We start from the raw sequence: 21,755 nt of genomic DNA on the forward strand, positions 1-21,755 counted from the left end.
TAATTGTTCTCTCATTTTCCTTTCTCTCTCTCTATCTTTGGAGGTTCCTTTTGAGCATGTGCCACAAATTCTTCTTCTTCATCATTAATTATAGCCAGAGGGGGATCCCTGGAGGAAGTCCCTTGATGACCTGTAGGCCTAGTTGGTTATAGCTCTACTAGAGGAGGAGTTGTGTCAGCCCCAAGATCGGTCCTAGGTAGGTTCCGTAACAAGTGCAACACTTGAGCTAATCCATTCTTGACTTTAGCAATTTCAGTTTGCAATGTCTCTAAGGGATGGACCCATGCTTGTTCGGGAAATTCAGAATCATGTGGATCTATGCTAACTGGACTGTAATCGCTGGGCAATAGGCAATCTTGGAGAGACAACGGGGGTGACATTGGACTTAGGCGAGTCAACCGATTACCTTGACGTGTCCAAATGGACTGCGGAGAATACTTGAGGTGTGGAATTGTGGCTGAATCAAAAATGGTTTATTTTAGGATTCTTGAATTCCCAACCACTTGTTCACACATTCACTAGATTAACAACCAATAATCCATCCAAAGTTAGTCCGTTTAATGATAGGGAGTGGATAGGGGTTGATGCCCCTAGTCCACTCAATTCCGTAAGCGGGAGATACATACAAAGGGCCTGACTAGAACATCCCTATTAATACATTCTTTGCCAATAAAGTCATGCTTTCCTTAATCTTATCCCACTAAGTGGCCTTCCTCCTAGTTTCCTCAGGTCTTTTAGATAATTCTACATTTTGCGGGGCTTGGAGAAGTCAGCCCAGATTGCATATGCCAAATCATTCACATTTTATTTCTAAGAGGAAGAACACCTTTTATTTGAAACCCACTTAGGAAAGCATTTCTTTATGACTAGGATATATCATATGAAAATTCCTTTTCAAGACCACTTTGAATGCAGGAACGGTGTTTTTAACACTATACCCCAATTTCAACAATCCTCTTTCAGATCCCCTTCTCCCTACTGCTCTTAAATTTCAGATTCAGATCACTGGAGTTCCTTAAGTAGCTATTGCTCAGGCCGCTACTTTACAACACCAAATGGCCTATCGACTGCAAAATCATGCTTTTGACCTTCTTACAGACCATGCAGAAGATGCTTTTTTCATAACCATGGACTCTAACCAAGTCCCCTGTTGTACCTATATTCCTAGACAAATTCCTAGAGATGAACTTCTTCGTCTTCTTCCCTCTTCTTGGGTAACAACTTATGAACAACAGATCTCCAATTCCCTTCAACAAACCACTCCTGAACCTGTCCAAACCATAGATCTAGAATATATCAGGCATTCTAATGGAGAAGTAGAAATTAGGTTTCCTCCTCCAAAATCTCAAACTCTTTCTCCTACTTTTTCAACCTCTTTCAGAATGATCCAAGAAAAGATCCCCATCAAATCTTTTGACTCTCAGGGTGGTCCTATTTACTATTTTCAAGATCCAGTTACAGGTCATAAGTATTTTGATTTATGTGACTGTGAATCTTGTCTCCAAGACTCAGATGATGAAGATACTTATTCCACTAAGTATCGCTCTTCAAGACGTAAGTCTTCTCAACAGACTTTACGAGCCCACTATGAGTCAGGAGATTCCACTGTTGGCCCTCTTAGTGAAGAATCCAAGTACCCTTTCTTTGTCAAGTATGGTGATGATAAGGTTACCCCTCAACCTTCGCCTCCTACTTGCAAACCCCCACAAAAACCAGACCTTCCATGCCCTATTCTTCCTCCATGTTTTATGTATACACCAGGTTCTTCATCTTCCTCTCCTCTCAGACAATTCCTTGGTCTCGGTGACTCAGGCCCTAATACTCATGGCGTTCAGCAAGTTTGGAAAATTAAGTCTCCAATCCATCCCACTGGACAACCTGCAGAAATTTCCCAAGCAGAAGCAGCTTTGAATTGGCAAGCAAAAACTATTGTCGTCCAAAATCAATACCTTGAGCGCATCCTTGCTCAAACACAACAAACTTAAGGCACGCTGACTCAACATGATCACCTTCTCCAGTCTTTACAACGAGAAATTGATCAGGTTTATGCAAAACTGGTTGGAATTGCTTCAAGTGTGGTCGATACCACTACTACCTTTCCCCTTATTGGACAAAAAGAAAAACATCTCAGGCATCTTGAAGCTCAACTCCATAGTCTTCAAAGGCCACATCCTCCTTCTTCTGCAATAAGTCAACAACAGCCCCTTCCTATCACAGTGCCAAGCATCATTCCACAAGATCCCTTTGCTATGTATGCTCCTCCGACTCCTCTAGCTCCTCTAGTTGTCTTAACCCCAAGAACATTTCCAATTGAAGAACTTAAAGAACTTCAACGACAACAACAACAACGTTCTTTACAAAAAAGAACCAGAGCTTCTAGAGGACGTACTCGTGGTAGACTTCCTCCAGCTTGGACATCTACTGCTGCTCTAATAGATCTCAGTGATGATTATGAAGAAGATCCAGATGCCTTCCAAAACACACCACCTCCTTTCAACCCATATCCCATGACAGTTTCCTACCCAACTCCTCCACCTCCGATCCAGATAAACCCACCTAATCCACCTCAACCACCTGCTCCTCCTGGTACTGGTGTAGCTTCTACACAACCTACGCAGCCCATCCATACCATTATCACACCCTCAGAAAATGTTTTATCTGAGTTTCTTACAAACCTAACCCTATCAAATCCCCTTCCTTCTTTTATGAATGAAGGTCCTACTCCACCTCCTCCTCATGTTTCAGAGATGGATGACGACCCTGAAATTCATAATCCTCCCGATACCCAACCCAGGCCTCCTTCCCTGGTTTCCCCCTTTACCCCATATCAAAATCAAGATCCCAAACAATTCTTCACCTTGGATGATATTTCTGTTTCAAAATGGGCATCAAGAATTGCAAACTTTCACTCTTGGATAAATGCAGAATTACTCCAAGAAGGAGCTACCACTGGGATTGTCTTATCTAAATTTGTTTCCAGACTTCAAGGAAAACTCAGAGAATGGTATTTAGCCCTTGGTGCTTACCGACAACTTCAAATTGTCCAACTCACGGAAAGCCAGCTTATTACCACTCTCTATCAAGAGTTCTTGGGCCCAGTTGCAAATGATCTTTCCAAAGCCCGTGATGAATTTCTCCAAATGAAGTGTTGTTCACTTAATAGATCAGACCTTGATAAGCATTTCTCCCGAATGACAAATAAGTTTCACAAGATTAGCGGTCTTGATGATGAAAACCTTAAGCAGATCTTCCTGAATTCTCTTCCAGAACCTTTAGGTGCAGATACTTAATAGTTTCTGAGAACCCAAAACATTCCTTTAGCCTCTTGCTCTATTGGTTCTCTCTACAGTTATGCTCTTACTGCCCTTGATAAACTTTACAACATCAAAAAGGTTTGAAAAGATTTACAAGATAGATCTAACAAAGTTTCTTCCGCCTGTGATACCTCTCATCTCAAGATCAAATGCAAAGGTGACAACAGCTCTTGTGATTGTTCCACAAAGAAGTCTTCTCATTACAGCAGATTTCCACCCTTCCCTCAGCATCGAAAGCACACAAAGAAGAAGCACTTCCACTTCAAATCTCCAAAGTTCAAGAAAAAATGGAGATTCCTTTGAAAAAAGCAGTTTAGAGGAAAAAATAAATCCTCTTCTTGCTGTGTCTGTGGAAAAGAAGGACATTTTTCCAAAAATTGCCCCCTTTCTCAAAAAAGAAATAAGGTTATTCATATGTTGTCCTCCCTTCACCAAGAAGACCTTCATGATGCAGATCTGGAGTCTTTATACTCTCTTGATGACTCACCCACAGATCTCTCCCTCTTTGCTATTGATTTCCCAGAAATAGACTCAAACCTAGAGTCTTCCCTCTCCAAGTCTGAGGAATCTGATCCCCTCTATCAGGTAATCCCCTTCACAACCACTTCGAAAAACTCTCCCCCACTTTGTCATGCCATCTCCCTTCCACATGTGTTAGTCCAAATAATCTCTGAATAAAATGCCAAACCCATTAAGGTAATAGCCTTTTTAGACATAGGAGCGGCTACTACCATTATGGCCCCAAAGGTTCTTCCTGAACGTCTTTGGAAAACCCTAGAAACCCCTCTCCCATTACTGGCAGCCAATGGTGAAACATTTTATATTAATCTTGTGTCTAGACAACCCATAAAAATCCAACTCCTCCCTACCCTGTCATTAACCCATACAGTTTTAGGAACCCATTTCCCTGGAAAAGACCTTATCATAGGTTTTGATATCCTCAGCCATCTCCCTCTTCGTTGGACTCCCCACGGTCTTGTTTATAAACAACAACTTCTCCCTTGGTCCCCTATTTCTAACCTTTTTCTTGCAGGTTTATCCCCGTTTCAGAATATCAAAGGAAAAATTCTTTCAACATCTTGTGCAAATTCTCATACAGAGTTCCTCACCAAGTGTTCACATCCTCTTTGGCAAAACTCTGACTTCTTCATTACTTTGCCCTTCAAGAAAAATGAAGATGTTAATCCAACAAAGGCCAGCCATCCCGACATGAATCCAGAACATCTCTCCTTGGCAGTTCAAGAAATCCAAAAACTGTAGTCTCAAGGTCTTTTGGAACCAACCCTCTCCTCATGGGCATGTCAAGCAATTTATGTTAACAAGCAGACAGAACAGATTCGTGGAAAAATGAAAATGGTGATTAATTATCAGCCCTTATATTTCTTCTTATCTAATGACAAGTTCCCATTACCAACTCGTCCGGCTTTACTTCTCCAACTAGCTCATACAAATATCTTCTCCAAGTTTGATCTCAAAGCAGGATTTTGGCAGCTTGGAATAATTCTAGAGGATAAACCAAAAACAGCCTTTTGTGTTCTTGGATACCATATGCAATGGACAGTAATGCATTTTGGCTTGAAAACAGTTCCATCAATCTTCCAGAGAGCTATGATGAGAATATTTGTTCCAATTCAAGACCATGCCCTCATCTATATTGATGACATTCTTCTCTTCTCCAAAGATGAGGCAGAACATCTACAACTTCTTCAGCAATTTCATACAATTGTTCAAGAATATGGTCTCATGCTCTCTCCCAAAAAGATGCAAATTGGTGTATCCTCCATTGATTTTCTCGGAGTAACTATCTCCAAAGGAAGATATGAACTTCAGCCTCATATTGCCACATCTCTCCAACAGTTTCCTGATGGTCCTCTGACAAAGAATCAGATTCAAATATTCCTTGGAATAGTAAACTACATGACATAATTACTACTGGAACTATATAAGTTAGGATCTGAGAAATAGAGTTTTGTCAGTCGATGCCATCTGGCAAAGGATTGAGTAGATGACCTTTTCTTTTTCTCTCATGTGCTTTCCATTATTGCCATATATAAACTGTAAAGCATGTTGTGTGGTCGTATAGTACGCATTAATCATTGAAAAATTAATCGTATATTCACTTCATAAGAAATTTCTCAAATGCCAAAGTGTACCCATCCTCAATATGACCCACAACAGTGGAGGCACAATTACACCACAAGTGCAAATCTGAACCCTTCACCTAAACCTAAACACGAGGGTGAAGATGTGATAGAAGTTGTATCACATGTTCCTCCCCCTACTCCACTAGTGATGGCAATTCAAAATGTGGCTGCCATAGCAACTAATGTGATGCAAGACGTTTAGGAAGGCATCTAGCAAAGCCCCCAACAAAAAAAAAAAAAAAAAGAGAAGTCCAACAACAACAGAGGGCTATGATAACTAAGATAGATACAACTATCTGTGCTACAACTATCCATGTCAGAAAGACACATGTTGTGCAGTAGCTTACACTACTTGCTCCTACTACTACACCACCTTTGGCCCAAGAAGTTCTAGCTACAGTGTAGTCAGCTAGTGGTCAGTCATCTCAAGTAGTACCAATACTAGTGACATCCCCTGGGCAGCATACACCAGAGACATAGCTAGTTGCACTAGTGTAGACAAATATTTTTAAGTTAATGGAGAAATTCTAGAAGTACAGGCCTCCCTACTTTATTGATGTGACCCATGACCCATTGGCAACTGCTAAGTGAGTAGAGGGTGTGGACAAGGCATTTATGATACTAGGTTGCACTAATAAACAAAAGATAATCTATGCCAGTTACCAGTTGCAAGATGAAGCCCATGTATGGTGAAAGACCGCAAAGCCCATATTAGCAGCTACTCATCCCAATCCTATTTGGGAGCAATTTATTAAGGTTTTCTATGAGAACTACTTCTCATATAGTGTGAGGGACAGAAAGGAGATAAAGTTCATGGCTCTAACCCAAAGGCTAAGATCTGTTCTCGAATATCAGCAGAAGTTTGAAGAACAGTACTATTTTGCACCAGAGCATATAAAGTCAGATAAAGCCAAGGCTAAGAAGTTTGAAAAGGGTCTGAGGTCTGGTATTGGTGCATTATTAGTGGCACACCACTTGTAGACCTATGCACCGGTGGTTCAAACAGCCAAATCTATAGAAATCAAGCAAAGGATAATTATCAAGCTCAAGCAGCAAGGAGAGCAGGCACACTGTTTGGTGTAGAGGTTTCACTAGGGCAATTAGGGGACCCAACATTACACTAGCTGCAACCCAGTTCAGCAAACCAAATGTTGGCCAAGCATTGTAACAGCCTAGGCCAGCAACAATAGTAATTCCTCAGCAAGTGGGTTCACCTCAGTGCTTCCGATGTAATCAATTCAGGCATATGGCTACATCGAGATCATGTCCATAGAAGAAGCGGTATTTTGTGTACAACCAGCTTGAGCATTTGGCCAAGTATTGCTCTCAGATGACATCAGGAGACTCATATGTAAAGCCCTTAGCATCAACAACAACAAGGTATCGGAACACAAGGATGGGTATTCGCAAATGACAACAAAAGGAGCCAAGGCTACATCTGAGGTAGTCACAGGTACATAGTTGACATTGATGAAAGTCTCATATGCATTGCTAAATTCTGGTACATCCCACTTGTTTGTATTCTCATTCCTTGCTGACAAGATGTATGAAAGCTAAAGAGTTTACCACATAGTTGGTAGTCAATATCCTACCAGTAGAGGTATGTGAACCATTCCCCGTCCACATACTTGTTACCCACTTAAAATCTTGTGTGTGATGTGCAAAGGAAGAAAATGCTACTTAAGGATTGTGAAGCATACTTGGACTTTGCAATGACCCTAAACATGAAGGTTACACCATGTGTATAAAATTTTCAAAAATAGGGTGGAGTTGTGTCAACGTTGGCATACAGTAATTTCAATGACACGTACTAAATGGAAATCCATGGAATAATGGAAAAGTAGCGAGGACTGAGTCGTGAAAATGGGCAAGTAGGAGTTCATCCATAGTTACCACTGATCGGGATTGGTATTCAACGATGACCTAGGTTGTAAGTAAAAAAAAAAAAAAAAGCAAATGAAGTAGTACGAGTGTTCTCCTTATAAGGAAGTGAGAATGGTATCGGGAAGCTGATACCTAAAATGTTGTGCCACTCAATGGATCCAAGGTTGATCGGTAGCAATGTTGGATTGGAGCGACAATGTTAAGTAATGCATGTATAGTATTACTTGCATGTTGAAGGAATAAAACACCTGAAGATATCAAGGCAGGACATCGTTGCTCGTCTTGTGCCAATGACTTGATTTTGTAAGATGAGAGTGGTGTCAGTTGTATCTAAGCCACATTATGCCTAGACAACACTACCTATGGATAGCATTCCCGATGACACTTATTGGAAAAGAAACGGAAGGCCAATCCATGGCATCGGTACCAAAAGTGAAGTATACTAATGGAATCACAACTGATTCTGAAGTACTAATGATTCTATTAGTTGGGAAGTTGTGAATTAGTCAATAATCCAAGTGGTAGATATCTCAACACGCCAATACAAAGCTGGACATATTACCTAAAGTGGGGACATTACATGGTGCCTCCCATATGTCTAAATTGCCGAGTATGTCAGTCCACGATTATAATTCTAGCCATGCTCTGGAATTTGTAAGTAGAATCTCGGAGAGATTCTAGATCAAGTTTGAACTATTCAATTTCGAGGATGAAATTTTTGTAAGGAGGGGGCATATGATACCCTGTATCAAAACACAATTGCATGCCTCGGGTACCAGGTCATAGCAGTGCACTTAGGCCAGCTGGGCTGCATACCTAGCCAATGAAGTTACACATTGAACATGGTTTACCTAACTTGTCCTGTGTACAGTGAGCTAAATTGGAAGGAAAATGGGCCACTCTGGGTTTCTAAGGTCATGAATATATTTGACTCAAGGACCTAGGGCAAAGGACTGCTTAGGGGGCATATTGCTGCCCATCGGCTTTTGGTTGTGCTATCCAGGAAAATTTTGCATTTTCTCCCTGATCCTCACATTCACCCAATTTGTAGTGGCCCTAATACTGATTATTCTGCACCTAATAGGTAAGAAATTAGTGGGGTTCATCTTTGGGAATTCAATTTTAATTAATTTATGTTTTAAGATGGTTCGGCCAAACAGGCCCTAAGGACCCTTTGCGAAGAATTATATAACCTAAAACCTAGCTACTGTTCACCATTTCACACACCAAATTCGTTTGGGAGAGGGAGGGGAGAAGAAAGGAAGGAGAAAAGAAGAAGAAGAGAGGGAAGGAATGCTGGCTTGGGGCAGATTCTTGGAGCTAATGCGTACGGCTACTGTCCTATTGCTGTTGCTGCCCCTACTGTGCTCTACTGCTGTAGCTAAGAGTGTCATGCAAGTGGTGTATATTTCTGCTTCTATGCTGTTTTTGTACTACCTCAAATTCTGAAGTTCCTTGGAGAAGCAAGCTGAATTGGGAGCTGGAAAGTTCATGTTGCTGCCCCTGTTGCTGCACCTGCTGTACCTACTGCTATACCTACACATATGGTGCGTAAATACTCCTCTATTTACTCTACAATAGGAGTCCTTCAAGATCTGAAGTGTTAATCGTCGAATTCCCAAGCATGCAGCCACCTAGAATTGAATTTTGGACTACATGCATGGAATTTGAGTGAAATTCAGTTATAGAGACTGAATAACTTTATGCATGCATGTTGTACCTGTAAAAATTAGGTAATACGCAGGTTGTATGTGATCTCTATAGTTATGTACAGCTGGATTTGGGGATGCATGCAAGGGATTTATCATCCATAGCTGAAAACCCAGCTGCAGAGACCCAATTTGCTGCAATATGTTGTTGTCCATTAAATTTGGATAGTATATAGACCTGTAGCCCATCCCTGCAGCCACCCACTAGTTGGGTTTGAGCTCTGCATGTTGGGGAACAGGATCTTAGCACCGGGACCACCATCCCAGGGAAGAAATTGGAGAAATAGAGTGGGTTCAGAGACCCAAACCCATATCTGACTCATCTCTGGGAATCCTAGATCTTAGGGCTTTTGTCATAGAAGTAAAATTTTAACGAAATTGGAGCTGAGGTTGTGGTATGCATGCAAGTAATTTTAAAGTTCGAGGCAAATAAACACTGCTGCTGTATTTTCCTGTGTGAATTGGGAAGAAATTACCCAATTGTCCTCTGTGACCTATGAAAGAGTCCTTTCTGAGCTCAATTGGGGCTGAAGAATGGTACTGCCATGAAACTTGCAGCTACTCAGCCCTATGTGAGTGATAAAATAGATGGGAAGATCCCAATTGGATGATATGGTTATATAGGTAGTTAAATTGGGGTTAAATTAGTGCAGTTCTCATTTTTGAATTATGATTTATTAAATGATCCTACTATGTGAGTTTAATTAGAGCTGGGATATGAACAATATTTATCTAATCATGTCTATCCAGCCTTAGTTAAGTAGGAATGATGAAGGGAAGAGCTCAGCCCTTAGTCCATCAGTTTCAAGTTATTAGAATTCCCTAACTTTTATGGGTTTGGATGGGCTGAGGTTAACTATTGGAATTGGAATGAATGGTGATGTGTTTATTGACCCTAGAGACTTCAGAAAACACCCCCTATTCTGTTGGGAGCAATGGCCCTCGACCTTGTGCCCAATTATGGAAAATTAAGTTCAGCAGGTAAAGACGCAGACTACAGGTTGGCAGAAAATTCTGCAAAAAACTGACCCATCGGTGGTCCTACGGTAGGCCGGTGCCCACCCACCGGTGGAATGTTTACAGACCTATTCTGCCCTTATTTTTACTGATTAATACCTTTCCCTTGTGGGTTATACCATACATCCTTTGAGTGGGTTTGACTCTATAGGGAGGGGTAGCTTGGGGGCTTTTCCAAGGCTTTAAATTGGGTTAGTATATGGACTGTTAAGGGGTCTATAGGTTCAGCATTGAACCTGTATTTAGTCATGTTAGGTTTTATACATGTTTGACACTATGATACACTATTGGTTTAGGAATCTAAACTATCGGACGAGGACACATCATTGGTCACGGGGAATCTATCGTACTTTTTGATTGGGTATTGAGGTAAGTGGGTGTTTGACCTTAATTTACGGAGTGTTTCTTATCTTTTTTTTCTATTTTGCATGAATTATATATATGATTGAATTGTGACATTTATGTTATGCATGCTAATATTATGTGCTTATGATATGATTGAATTGTTTATTTTTGCTATTATTATTGCTAACCTAAGAATGTGATATCTATGGATATAGAGACTTTGGTCTATGATTGTAATTGTGGTATTGATGGTTTGGGGCACAGTGTGGCCGAGGTGTGATTCTTGTACTGTGGACCTAGAGGTCAGTATTATGTTTATGACTATAGCTCTAACAGTTAAGGGCACGGTGTGGTTGAGGTGTGATTCTAGTACTATGGGCCTAGAAGTTAGAGGATGTGTGTTTGTATGGTGTGTGATGTATGACGGATGTATCAACATCATTTAGAATGCATATGGTTAGGATATCACTGACCCTGGTGCTACATCCCTTGCCAGTAGAGGTTAGTGTTTGAGATTTAAAAGTAACCGCAAGCATACGGATCAACGTAGCTACGGGTCGAACATAAGGAGAGCAGCCACTTTATTTTTGGCATCTTTTAGTAACACGAAAGTGTATCGATTAATTATGGTGATCTACTTCTAACTACCGCCTTAAAACAAATGCATCTAAAAACGTCCTAACCAACACATTTAGAAATTTAAATACTTCAAACCACACTGATAAAAAGTGAATAACTGAAAGTAAAAGTGTTAAAATAAAAATAAAATAAAATAAAAAGAGGAATAAAGCTAGACAGAGGCACACAAGTAATTTTTTCTACTTAGCCCGAGGAATGCACCACAAATAATGTAAGCTTCCCTACTTGACTAGAGAGTAACTCTTACAAGGGCGTCACTACTTAGGTTTAGAGAAAGGGAGACAAAGTAAATAATTGAAAGTAAAGACAATAAAATGATGCCTCCATAGCTAGAGAGGAGCAAAGCCAACACATGCATCTAGCCAAGGATCTCGGGGTAAAGGGAAAAAAATAAAGTAAAACTGAAATTAAAAACCTAAGTTAAGAATGAATGGGTAACTAGAAGAGGGAATGAGAGGGAGGAAAGAAGACTTATCAAGAAGCCTACCAACCTGAACTTTCATACTTGAATTAAACTTGATTGTTTCTTGTTTGATTTAAAATACTACCAACCCTAAAAACCAGATCTAGAATAAACTAAATTTGAAATTGCTAGGCTTAGAGAAGACAAATCTGAACTTGAAAACTTGTGCTCTACACTTAGTTCTTGTTACTTAGAACTAAGCCTAGAACTAGAAAGTAAAATTACAACTGATTTTCATGAACAATAAACATAAAAAAAAATAAATAAATAAAAATTTGAAAGAACTTGCATTCATTCATTAAACATCCATTATATAAATGCTTAAATCAAAAAGTAAGAAGAAGACTAGAAGAAGAACTAGAGAAAATAAAACCCTGAAAGTGAAGTGCTAGAGAGAAAACCCTAACAGAGAATTGCTTGAGAAAGAGAGGAACCCCTAATTGTGAAGTGCACCCTCCCTTTCTAGTATGATGTTTATTTATAGGGAATAGGGGAGAAGGGGTCCAACGATTAGGATTTAGTTAGGGCTTGATTAGGGTTTGATGGGGTGGAGGAGAGAGAAGAGAAAAGGGGGTAGAATCGTATGAGATAAGGGAAAGAGAGTAGTCTCCAATGAATTGGGTTTGATTAGGGTTTGATGGTGATGTGGATGAGAGAGAAGAGAGAAAGGATAGAAAAGAGAGGAGTCCAATGACTTGGGTGTGGGTAGGTGGAGGAGAGAGAAGAGAGAGAGGGAGAGAAATCATAGGAGATGAGGATCTCCAAGATTTAGGTTTCCTAATTAGGGTTTTCTTAAGTCGAAGGTGATGATCTGGAGGAGAGAAAAGAGAGAAAGGTTAGAGTCCAACGATTTTCTACTTTTTTTTTCTATTTTTTTATTTTATTTTCTCTTTCTTCTATCTTGCACACAATCACTTTCTTGGACGATTTCTTCTCCTTGCTTTACATGATTTTGGGCTATTTTCTAATTTAATTGAAAATTTTGTCCATGCCTCTTGTCTTTAAGTAGGTGGAACATAGAGAATCTTCAACCAAATCTCCAAAAAATAGGAGATTTTATGTTCCACACCCAAGGAGAGAGAAAGTGGCACCCAAAGTGGGTCCCTCTTGCTTTTTTGGCATTTAGAATATTCTCTTGTACCCCTGGGACAATTGCAGACGGGTTGGGTCTGCATCTTGGTTCTCTTCTGGTCCATTATTCTTTTTCTGACCCGAAAAGAATAATCACGTGTATGGGTGTCAAAACGAATGTGTACTTTTAATACAACACATCCATCTTGCTCAGAATTTTATCTTCTTCGCAACCATGAAAAGAAACGAGACATCTTTATGTGTAAAATTGGAGATACGATGCCCGATAGTCCTTAAGGCCTTGTAAATGTAAAACTTACAAAAAGAGAGTAAAAATCAAGGTAGCTTCATTCTAAATATGTAAAATGCATGATTTTTACCCAAAGATTTCACTCATAAATGTGCTCATCAGTTAGGTATTGACTAATCCCAAAGGAGTGGTATGTCTGACGAGACTATCACGTCTGCAAGTACGACGAACTGTACTTAAAGGCAGACACAACATGGGTGACCGATGTGTAGGATTCCAGGACCATGGCTGTAGAAGTTACTTTGGAGGTTTGCAAGGTGACCAATGTGTAGGACTCGGGACCTATAGGCTTTCTCTTGTAACAAGCTCGTATCTCTAGAGCCTGACGTACTGGGGATGGGATACCACCTACGTTGCATAACACCAATACCAAATGATAGACTTAGAAATGGAAATAGAAAAGAAGTGTAGCAAATGGATTCATATGCATCATATAATTGTATGGAACATGCATTGTATCATTTGTATTATGTGTGCTTGTATGCACACCCCTCACTGGGCTTTTGAAGTTCACCCCACATTGATTACTCTTTTTAGATGGTGGAACCGGTACTGAGACAAGATTGGACTTTGGTGATGGTTGTGAGGTTTGTGTCTACGAGACACCGGATTGCTGATGGACTTCACTTCTGGTATTTCAGTTATTTCTTCTGATGTAAATATTGATGAAATATGTAAGATGTAAATATTATACATGTGGCTTTGTAAACAAATGGGTCTCGTATATTTGTTACTTATCATGTAGTTGATCACTAGTAATATTTGTTATTTTATATGCGTACTATGATTGTAGTTGTGGTTTTGATGGCATTTATGGATTAGGGTACTGCATCTGTAATCCTGGAAGATTAGGTTAACTAGATATGGGTATCTAGTGCTGCATACCTTGGTCTATCAGAGGTGGGGTGTGACAATATTTGTAAATAAAAAAATCTTCTTGGGACATAACACGTGTAATGAATCCATATATGTGCCTGATGATGTCATGATGATATCAACGTGCTTTACCAAATCGTGTTTTGCCTCTATCGGATGAAGAGAATATTCTAAGGAATACTATTTACTCCCAACCAACCAGATTACCTGAAAAGGTATCTAGCTTATAACTCTCTTTCATCTTTCCTCGATGACCTAAAGAATATAAATTTAATTGTTTCTATAGAAAAATGGCCAGAGAGCATCCAAAAGTCGACCACCTTCTTCAATCCTCTCTTAATTTCTTTTCCGTGCAACCGTACGAGAATCACTATAGCTTTTTCGTCTGAACTCAGAATGATGCGATTCAACTTGGGTTGTGACCACGAATTGATGATTTTTCATTTCATAAAGACATCACCACCCAGATCTTCCATTAAGTCTTCCAAAACTAGCTTTAAAGTGGACCCCACTACATAATATTATGAAATCACAACTTTCGATGTACAAGGCCTTGACCTGCTGCTTCGATCCTTTGCAAAATGCTTTGTAAGCATCTAATACTCTGTAAAAAAAATGTTCAAATGTCCTCTATTATCCTACAAAATGATCAAAATATCCTTGACACGTTGTATATGAACATTTGACCATTCCGGCTCTTCAACTCACTAATAGCTACTCCCTCAACACCAATATGACCAATTATTCATTGGAGCTTTTTGGTAGTAGTCGTGACCAATAACCATCAGTTGTCGGCTCATTGGTAAGGCCAGAGCTTCAAGCCTGATTTCTGATGACACACCCCCCACACAACACCACCCGATGAAGGGGGGACAAGGAAAACTACAGGTCCAAAACCTTTGACCCTTCTTTCTAAATGGGGGTGCTCAGAGCACCTCATTTTGTTATTTCATCGTTGCTCATTCCCATTAGGCCGAAGTGTTTGTTGCCAACAATGGCAACTCAAGGCCAGCAACCTCAAGTTGCTAAAAAAAATCCAATGGTTTCGAGTAGATTTGTTTCTTTTCGAAATAGAGGGGTCATGGGAGACGAGCTATAAAAGAAGGTTTTGCAAAAATAATAGGGATCCTTTTTGGGGCTGTTTTTGAGAGTTCTTTTGAGGTTACCACATTGCTGTTGTTTGAGAAGTTAAAGCTTGAAGCTCTTGTCTCCTGAGTTGTGCATTCCTTCCAACCTTGGATTTTCATTTTCTTCAAACTCAAGTTTATCCATGGTTTCTACGCTAACCATTCATCATGTTTCTCGTGTTCTATGATTCATGAACATATTTTTTTATTCTCTATCTTCAATTTTATGCCTTTTTTCTAAGTGGAGGATTGTTTCTTTTTGAGAAACATACCTATGTACATAAGAGAGAGAGAGAATTGTAAAATATACAATGACACATACCTGTAAAGATTCTTAGTTTTGTATTTATTTATTTATTTATTTTTAACATGTGAAAGTGCCTGTTTGTGTCAGCTGGCGATACAACTTAAAATCTGACAAAGCCTTTTAAAAAATGTAATTATATAAAAGAAAACAAAGAATAAATGGGAAAACCCTTTACAGATCATTTGTAACCTACCTCCGTTACAACTTATAATCAGACAAAGCCTTTAAGAAATGAAATTATATACAAGAAAACAATGAATAAGACTCCATTAATGATGAATTAATAAAGAATGAAATGAAAAGAATATATACTAAAGCACCGATGGCTTGTCACTCAACAACCTACAACGATGAGAGATCAGCTAAGAGCCTAAGATATGTTTTGAGATGTTTGGACCACCACAGGCTATTTACTTAATTAATAATATAAAGTGTTGATGTTACGAACATATGCAACCATCTATGGTAAAGATTTTGGCATCAATGGTAAAGATGTTGGTGCTTAGACTCAGCTGTTCACAAGCGAAAATGGGAAGTCACAAAAGAGAGAAGCTAGATTTACTTAGCAATTCTGAGTAATATTCTTTTAAATAAAAAAGATTTCATTCTAAATTTTGAACAAAACTTTGCTTCACCACACAGTATATACATCACCATGTGAGTCGATGGAACGTGACCCCTATACACCATACCCCCCCCCCCCACTTGCCATCGAATGGCCCTAAGTTCATCCGTTCATTATGGCCTTAGGAAAGCTTGGTCCTTAAATTTTCTCTTTTACTTGGTTTTTACCTGGAAACAACAACCAAAAGGGATAACCTAGTCATAACTAATGTAGATTAGAATGACCCCATAAATTTTCTTTTCAACTAAGTTTAGTTTTTTGAAAATTGAGTAAAAATATATAATTTTTGGGTTTTCTATCCCATCACTATTATGACACTTCATTATTTGCCTCATGGTTGTACATAGGTTAGTCCATGTGATAGAGGATCAGGCAAGCATCTCATTGGCACAAATTTTTTTTTTTTTTAGCTCCAAATGAGTAGAGGAGGCAATTAAAATTACAAAAGATGTCATTTTGTGTTTTATATTAATTTTTATTTGATGATATTTCGGTAATTTTATTAAAACTTTGAATCGGAATTTGAGCAACTTTCCGTGTTTACTTTGGGCTAAAATTTGGTCATTGAGATATCTGTGGGGTCCTCTATCACATGGACTAATTAGGTGTTTTTTTTTTTTATTAATTAAATTTTAAAATATCTTAAGAATCTTTTATTAAAATAATCATGTATTAAAAAATCCTACTCTTTAATTTATCAAAAAGATTTTTTTGTGAGAAAATGTGACCCGGTATTACTCTTATATGTGTTTTAGTCATCTAATCATAATCTTGTAAGACCAAATGATGTAACAAGAGGGCCAGAGATAAAACTTCGTCTTTCTATAGATCTAAAAACTATATGACTCTCAATAATAAAAAAGAAGGTATACAAATATTTCAAACTTTAGTGGGGGAAATTTTATTTTTATTACAATTAAGATTTTTTTAATAAGATTTAGTACAGTTGAGCACCCGTCTCTGCATATAGACACAAGTTTTAATGACTTTTTTGTAATTCAACCACCATAGTCAAACATATCCTATGCTAACATTTGATTGAGACTTTTGTGAATGATAATGGCACTTGACACAACCACATTTTGGTGGCTAAATACCAACCCATAGGTTTCATCACTTTTTCCCCTATAGTATGCTTATTCAATTATGTTTGAAGTGTAGTAAACGGCATAACTGACTCCCTTGCAAGGAGATGTCTGTTCATTTGATTCAGGACAGCTTGGTCTCATTCCATTCCTTGGCTATTTTAACAATGTGAAGCAGATGCCTTGGTTAGTAACCAACAGTTTTTTTGAATAAAGTTTCTTTTAGCCAAAAAAAATATGAATCCATATATTTTTTTATTGATCAAGAAATGAGAATTTTATTTAGGAAAAAAAAAAAACGATGACGCCACCAGAGATACGAAGTTTATGAATAGACGTGAGGCAGTTTAGCTAAGGTATGAGCCTCCTTGACATCATCACGAAAAAAAAAAAAAAAAAAGAAAACCAACCTACTGGAGAAGTAATTTAACAATGGATTGTGTAGCCCAATCAATTGACGTTTAATTAAAGCCAAGATTAGTAGCAGACAGGCGGATGAAAGAGCAGCATCCCGAACTACTCCATCTTTCACGGTAGAGGCAGATATAATCCCATGCAAGCCTTGCATTTACCAGCAACAAAAATCCCAACGCCAGTCTAGAAAAAAAAAAAAAAAAAAACATCACTCCCACCTTTATATGTTTGGCAGCATTTCACACACCATCAGTTTTCTCTACTTTGTTTTGTTTGGATTCATTTAGTCCATCCTATTAAATTGAAATAAGACTGTTCACTGCAAATGGGGGTTCTAGGGAATAAACACCTTTTGGATTTGGATCCTCTATGGTGCAACATGGTGTCTGGCGTGCATCCAACGCCTAGAAACGCCTTGGGCTCTGTGCCAAGGTGTTTTTGGCCTTTGGATACGCGCCGAACACTATGTTGCGCCACAGAGGAGTTGAATCCACACATTTTGGCTTCTGCTGAGTCTTTGAAATACCATTGTGGTTCTCTTCGACAAATATATAAAAAGAAGAACATGATTATAAATAGGATGGAGTTTTCCTTATGTCACGATAAATCCTTTGATCACGGGGTTTCAGATCTATGGGGGAGGATATTGGGAGGATATTTAAGGAATATATTAAAATCCTAGGATGATGTGGTGAACCTTCCCGTGCAATGTAGGAAAACTCTTTAAAAATAGGGGACGCATTTTTTGCCCAAGAGCACGCCACTTTCTCCAGACACAAGGGGTGCAAAATGACCACCAAGTCTCTCATGGTCAATGCCCGAGCATGCACTAGGGTGCACTCCGTAACAGAAAACATTTCCCTTTAAAAAATATATCTATTTCTGGTTTTTCAGACGTACCATATCAGGCATACCATTGGATATTAAAATCCAGGTGATTGAGAATGTCTTTAAAAAAATTGAACAGCTAAGCAAACCACTCTTTAAAGTGTGTACTCTGGAAACCCTGCGAATCAAGATGTGGAGGAAATACGTCAACACGCAGCAGGAATAAGGTAGTGAACCAGAGAGTGAAATCTGGACTCCTCATTGTCCATACTTCAGCATCCAAATAGAAAGAGAGCGGAAGGGAAGGGAAAAAAAGGGGAAGGGGGGGGGGGGGGGGGGGGGGGGATGCTTTTTTACAACTTTTACTTTGGTTGCACTTACATTCTTCTTCTGTCTCATATTATTGGCTTAATCATCATCCAACTTACCATCACCCATCAATAAAGGCTTCTCTTCTCTATCTTCTATTAACTGGAAACCAAAAGATTGAAAGTGAACACAATGACCATGATGTAAGAATATTTTCTATTATTGTCCCATATACCAATTAGGTTATTGATCGATACTAATCTCATAGAATTGGATTCTAAATAGGAAACCCACTCCTCGTCAAATTAGGGAATAGAGTCCTACCCTAATTTGCACACCTTGATGGGAGGGTGTAAAACTTTATATAATAGGACTCTAGGTCCTCCTCCTACTCTAACGTCATTCTCATTATTGGTTCCATCACCAAGAGAACATTAAGGGAGCTAGTGGGAGAAACCTAGAAGATCCATTGTGTTCGTGATCGGGATTGCAGGAATAAAGATACAGGAAGAATATAATGGCAGTAAATTCTTCACAGTCGATGGCGAACGATATGCGTCAACTCCATTGCGTGGAAATCTACATCGAGGTAACCTTAGAACCTGTGTACTTTTCATTCTACAACTATCTTTTCATTCCTTGGTGTTAATTCTTAACCAAAGGGGAAACTTTGCTTGATTGGACTGCCTAACTAGTTGTTGTAGATTTTCTTTCATTAGCATGCTTTGTATGACTTTGTAATTTATTTATTTTTTTGTTCCTCGCTCCCTTAATGTTTAATCCCATACATTGGCTAAAGAGCTTCTAGATTGAAGGCTATTGTCTAGTGGTTGAAACCACCCCTTTTTGTTGTATACCCTTCCCCCATCTCAGGCAAAAACTTCCTAGCTTTTTCAATTGATTTGGCCTTCGGGCCTCCGTTTGAGAAAAAAAAAATATGTCAAAAAATAATAAACTCGATTTGAGTTTCTTTGAATCACATGTAAGTTAATATTCAAGTTGAATGAATGGTAGATGCATGGTTTTAAGTATCGGTGCGTATCGTGCCGTATCGGCCGATACGTATCCGTATCGGTAGGCATCGGCACGATACATACCGATACGCTACGGGGAATTTTGGGCCCCTTTTACGTATCGCTGTATCGTGCGTATCGTACCGTACCGTACCGTATCGGTACCGATACGTACGATACTCTACGATACGAACTTTTGAAAATCTGAAAATTCCCGAGAGTATCGGTACGTATCGGTACTGTATCGGTATGTATCGACCGTATCGTGCAGTATCGAGCCGTATCGTACTGTATCGGTACCGTATCGGTACGTATCGACTGAAAATATGAAAATTCCCGTGAATGTGCCTTTTATTGTTTGAACAAACACTTCAAACTCTCACCAATAGTTTTCTATATTTCTCTTCTTTCTTCCCCTTTGATTCACACACCTTTTTGGAGACTCAAATGGTAGATTGAAAGAAACATTGTCGAAGTGAATGGTTCAAAGAAGGAGAAAAACATAGTCCAAGAAGAACCTTGAACTTGAAAGTTGAAAATTTTGAATAGTAAGTTCTTAAATCTTTACTCACTTTTTTCAATTTTAACCTTAGATTTTCAAGTTTTTTTACAAATCTAAGGTTCATCATAGGGGTGTCAACCGGTCGGGTCGGTTCGATTTCGATCGGGCTTAATCGGGCTTAAAAACTTTCAAAGGCTACACCGTGTCCGCCCATTTAACTAATCGGGCTTAGTTATTGAGGGCATGGTACACTTTATATTCGGTCGGTCGGCCTCGGGCTATAATCGGGCCACCTTAATCGGGCTTTAGTCGGGCCTTAATTGGGCTACGGACATGTTTAATGTTAAACGGGCTTTAACCGGTTTTTAAACAGACCCTCTTTAAAATGTGCTCTTATATTCCGGCCCACTCATGCAAACCCAAAAAAATGACAATAAATTAATAAATGATACCAAATATAACCATTATTTAAAATATGAACATGTTTTTACTTTTTAGTTTTTACTTTCTAATTTGGGGGGTAAAATAGGTATTCTACAATCATTAAAGGGTCGGGCTAGGCCAGTGCACAATAGGCCGGTCTCGATCGGGTGTTAAACGGTCGGTCTCGGTCGGGCGCCCGATGGTCCAAGTAGCAAAACCAAGACCGACTGTTTATAAACGGGCCGGGCTCAAGCCCAACACGTTTAATAAACGGTCCGGGCTGGACCGGTCTATAAACGGTCGGTCCCGATCGGTTTAGTCGGTTCAGGCCACGAATTGACACCCCTAGTTCATCATACTTAGAATCACATTTTGTGCATCATTATTACATGAAATCATTGGATTTATAAGGATTTACAAACTTTTTTCAAGAGAAAATGAGGGTTTCAATTTATTTCAAATTTCTTAGATCTACTCATGCTCAATGATTAAAAATGTTTAGATTTTTTATATGTTATGTAAAAACAAGTGTTCTACAACTTCCATGGAAAATTTTGATTTTTCTCAAAAAAATATATTTGTCTATCAATACCATACCCTCATCATTTTGAACATTTTCAACTCAATATATTTGTCTATCAATACGATACCCTCCACTTAAGTATTTATGCATTCTACATGTTATATATAACTTTTTTTAACTGTTTTTTTATGCAAAAGTGTATAAAAATGTGTTCCCTATCCATTTATGTGCGTATCTTTAGCGTATCTTAGCGTATCTCCGATACGATACGATACCCTCCGATACGTATCTTAATTTTGACCGACCGATACAGCGACCGATACCGATACTTTAATCCTTGGGTAGATGTTTAGATTCAACTCTTTGTGACAAGGGACACAAACAGCTTGAGAGAGAAGAGGAGTTGGTGGCGAGACGTTCATACCTCATGGAGGAAGAAGGGGATAGGCTATTGAAGCACATGTTGTTCTCCAATCATGGTTCTAAAACTTGGATTGGATCAGTTAGTCTTGGCTGGATTAGAAGGGTATCGACCTTGACCGATCCTCAATTCTGAACGATTCAATCTTCATACATAGATAAGGCCCAAGGGTAAAAACGTAATCCCCATCCGATTTAGTTTGATCCAACCCGAACCAGATCAATATTGGCCTTGATTGATTCCAAGTTTTAGAACCTGGGCTCCAATAAGGGTGTCAATTTATAATAAAAACCGAATACCAAATCCGGAACTAAGCCGAATTAATAGAACCAAATCGAATTGAATTGATTCGGATCAAATTCGGTTTTAGTATATGAGTATTCACCTCGGTTCAATTCGATTATAA

At 38.9% G+C, this 21,755-nt stretch overlaps 1 long non-coding RNA gene across 1 annotated transcript; it reads left to right on the forward strand.

The window, feature by feature from the left end:
* The first annotated feature begins 8,569 nt into the window (after nt 1–8,569).
* LOC122065838 lies at nt 8,570–13,680 on the forward strand. Its single transcript, XR_006136123.1, has 3 exons — nt 8,570–8,889; nt 10,365–10,437; nt 13,434–13,680. It is a non-coding gene; the product is annotated as an uncharacterized LOC122065838 (long non-coding RNA).
* The last annotated feature ends 8,075 nt before the right edge of the window (nt 13,681–21,755 follow it).

The sequence above is a fragment of the Macadamia integrifolia genome, unplaced genomic scaffold, assembly GCF_013358625.1.
Source record: "Macadamia integrifolia cultivar HAES 741 unplaced genomic scaffold, SCU_Mint_v3 scaffold213, whole genome shotgun sequence".
Taxonomy (NCBI): domain Eukaryota; kingdom Viridiplantae; phylum Streptophyta; class Magnoliopsida; order Proteales; family Proteaceae; genus Macadamia; species Macadamia integrifolia.